Source organism: Sinocyclocheilus rhinocerous, unplaced genomic scaffold, assembly GCF_001515625.1.
Source record: "Sinocyclocheilus rhinocerous isolate Xijiao unplaced genomic scaffold, SAMN03320098_v1.1 scaffold1682, whole genome shotgun sequence".
Classification (NCBI taxonomy): domain Eukaryota; kingdom Metazoa; phylum Chordata; class Actinopteri; order Cypriniformes; family Cyprinidae; genus Sinocyclocheilus; species Sinocyclocheilus rhinocerous.
The window spans coordinates 359,726-363,130 of NW_015654052.1; the positions used below are offsets into that span (position 1 = coordinate 359,726).

The window sequence follows — 3,405 nt, forward strand, 5'->3', positions numbered from 1 at the left end:
AGGGGTGTAACATTTCCGTCACACGCTTGAGGTATTCGGCCAATCACAACGCACTGGATAGCTGGCCAATCACAGCACACCTCGCTTTTCAGAACGATGAGCTTTGTAAAAATCGATGCGTTTCAGAAAGGTGGGGCATAGAGGAGAAACAATAATGTACAGTATGTGGAAAATAATGTGTTTTTTAACCTTAAACCGCATAAACATTTCATTACACCAAATAATGTTCTTTTTAGCAACATCATATGACCCCTTTAAAAGAACCATTTTTGTCTTGATGTAAAGAACATTTTAACAAACCATTTTCCACTATAAATAACCTTTCGTGCAATGGAAAGTTTCCATGTATGTTAAACGCTCCTCATAAAACCATTGATATAGAACCTTTATTTTGAGAGTGTTGTCCACTTTGGCTGATAACACTAGAGCTAACTTTGTGCTAACTCAATTATATTTTCAATAAGAAACCAAGAATCAGCTTTAATAGACCTGCCCTGAAGGCTATTAAAATGCTAATTCCTATAAGTCCTGTTTTTCATCTCTCTCTCTCTCTCTTTAAATGTATGACAATGAATATATTAATATTATTCAAATATTTGCAGACAGCTGCCATAGCACAGGTCTAATTTCAAAACCAGCAAAGCCGTGCACTAGCAAGGGTCTCAAAACTTCTTGTGATTGTCAAAAGCTTTGTTAGCTAATGAGATCAGTGGTGAGATAAGACATATGTCAACCAGGGATGCCCGTCCAAGCAGAGTGCATCAATAATGTGCAAATACGGCCTGTGTAAGACGAAGACTGGTAAACCCTCTGCTATTAGCCTAACCGTCAACCTTACTCAACCACAAAGCATATGTAAAAAACATTGGTATATCTGGATTAGATTAGATTGGATTGGAAAAGCATGAAAGCAGCAGCCTGTACACAATAAACAGCAGGATTAGAATGGATTCTGGTCTTAATATTGATGAAAAGAATGCGGACATTAACTGAAGACGATAATGGATAACTTTATGAATGGAAATGGATTTTCCTTAATTGAGGATGACCTTCTGGCCATCTGGTTTCATTACAGTAAGGCACTGCACAGAATGACAACGGTAATTGTTCCGCCTGGGATAAAAACAAAACCAGTGCACTATAATCAAATTTCCATAACCATGACTAAACACTGAGGATTTCAGGCTGAGGCAAATAAAATAAATTCACTGTATTACCCTGCATGCATGAAGTCCATTATAATTTGATTTCTGTCAAGCTGCTTTATAGCTGAATCAAATATGTTGCAAAATTGATTAACTTTGCAACACTGACACAATCATTGAACTGAACTGTATCAGCATTGGACTCAATTGAGCTTAAATATACAACTATCTTCTGTAGAGCTGCTTTATAGCTAAATTGAATTGGTTTCATAATTGATCAACTTTGCGATACCGAGACTGTTATTGAACAAAACTGAATAAACACTGAAATAAATTGAGCTGAATAATGACAACTGTATTTTGTAGAGATGCTTTACAGCTGAAATTGAAGTGATTTCATAAGTGATGAATTTTGTAACAGTGTTATTTTACTGTTCATTTCTGTGAAGCTGCTTGGACGACTGTATAAATAAATGTGACCTGACAAGATATAAACACAAAGTACACACCTTTGCATTGGACTAATCTCTAGTCACTAATGAGCCTCATTAATAAGCATCTGGTCCATATATTACACAACAGCAGGGACATACCAAAGTGCAGCACGCTAGATTGGAGGGGACGTGGCCTATGGGAGAGAATAACAAACAGTCATTACTTACAGATGCTAGATGAAGCCAATTACTCCATGTATGGCAATTTCCATAACTAATGAATTTAAAAAAATATATCAAGAAAACTGCAAAAGACATAGGTTAAAAATCATTATTTTTCTTCTTATCCACAGCACAGTTTAGACAAAGGTGGATTAAAAACAAATCTCTCTTTGTTCAATTATATAAGACAGCAGTATCAATACTTATTATAGAAATATATGCAAACTCACAATATAGTTTATGGATTATCAGCTAGCAGACTTCAAGTCTTTTCGCTGCACCAATATAATATAGGGAAGAGTGGGATAAACTGTGCCACTTTAACTTACATTTCCCTCTAGGTGCGAAGAAATGATATTGAGGTAAACTAACATGTGACATTAAAAGAATTTATAATAACATTTCTAGGAACCATATTAATTAAGCACCTGACACAATGAAAAATGCTTAGTTTAATAATTTAAATATTAAAGAATTTACATGGTTTTGTTTTGATAGACTGATAATTCACCAACATGTATGAAAAATATTTTAAGATCTGAATACTTTAGAGGTGACATAAAATTCATGTAGAAATTTTACTTTGACATGTTAAAAAAGCTTTTTATCATAAAAATGCTTTTTACTTTCCTAATGTGCATGTATCAAATCACATGCAGGTGTATATGATGGCCACTTTCTAAATACACATGGCGGAAAACCCCCCACAATAATATGTTTGCTAGACTAAATGGACAAAACTCTAACTTTTCTGATTATATATGTTATGTTTTAAATTTTATTTAAATTCTATGGATAATTCTATGGAATATTTCCACAAATCTCCAGTCTACAATAGCAACTGATTTCAGCACTGGACAGCGACAAAGATCCACAATACACAACAGCCAGGATACATTTACCAAGACAACCGTTATATCCATCCACAAATCCCATGAATTTCTTCCTTAGGCTTTTATAGACGCTTTTAACAGATGTTTGAAAAATCTAAAGCATCTAGTCTACATTAAAATCTACTATGTCATCCTAAGAGACAAACATGATTCACTAAAAGCACTTGCTGGAAAGCACGACGGCATTATTGAAGTGCAGCAGCCATGACCATGAAAGCACAATAAGTATCTTTATGTAATGAGGCTAATTTACAGCAAAACATGCACCCAGCACTCATCCACAGATTGATATTACAGTGCCACTTCAGTTTGAGAGTGCATAGCCTCTGCTCTGTGCAGACTGCTCTCCAGTCATTTCAGTGGCTGGATCTTTAAAGCATGTGTCTAAGCCAGGCAAACAGGCCGTCATCTCTTTGGTAATTTATAGACAGCAGCTATCCACAGACATAATTCACTGGGTTTTTCCATGGCAGCTTTCCATGAGTGTCCGCCTGGATGTGAAAGCCCTGCTGCTCTGAGATCAATCAATGAGGACATGCCAATGGTGATACAGCATCTCTGAGTTTCAATTACACTGAGTTTGCATCAAAAACTGCTGCTTAATGAAATAATATCATTCTGAGCCACTTTAACTAAAACAGCAGACAAACAAAAAGCATTGTGATGGTATCAGATGATAAAACTGGTACTTTGAGAGAGATATATATATAT

General features: G+C 35.4%; 1 protein-coding gene across 5 annotated transcripts in view; it reads right to left on the reverse strand.

The window, feature by feature from the left end:
• Positions 1-3,405, reverse strand: part of LOC107716581 (oxidation resistance protein 1-like) — a 56,640-nt gene that overhangs the window by 52,337 nt on the left and 898 nt on the right. The window contains exon 2 of one of the 5 annotated variants that reach the window (XM_016523066.1): positions 1,739-1,773. The exons of 3 other annotated variants lie outside the window; for them this stretch is intronic. The gene's annotated coding sequence lies outside the window, so the exon portion shown is untranslated. One more of the 5 variants, XM_016523067.1, reaches the window with a different exon arrangement.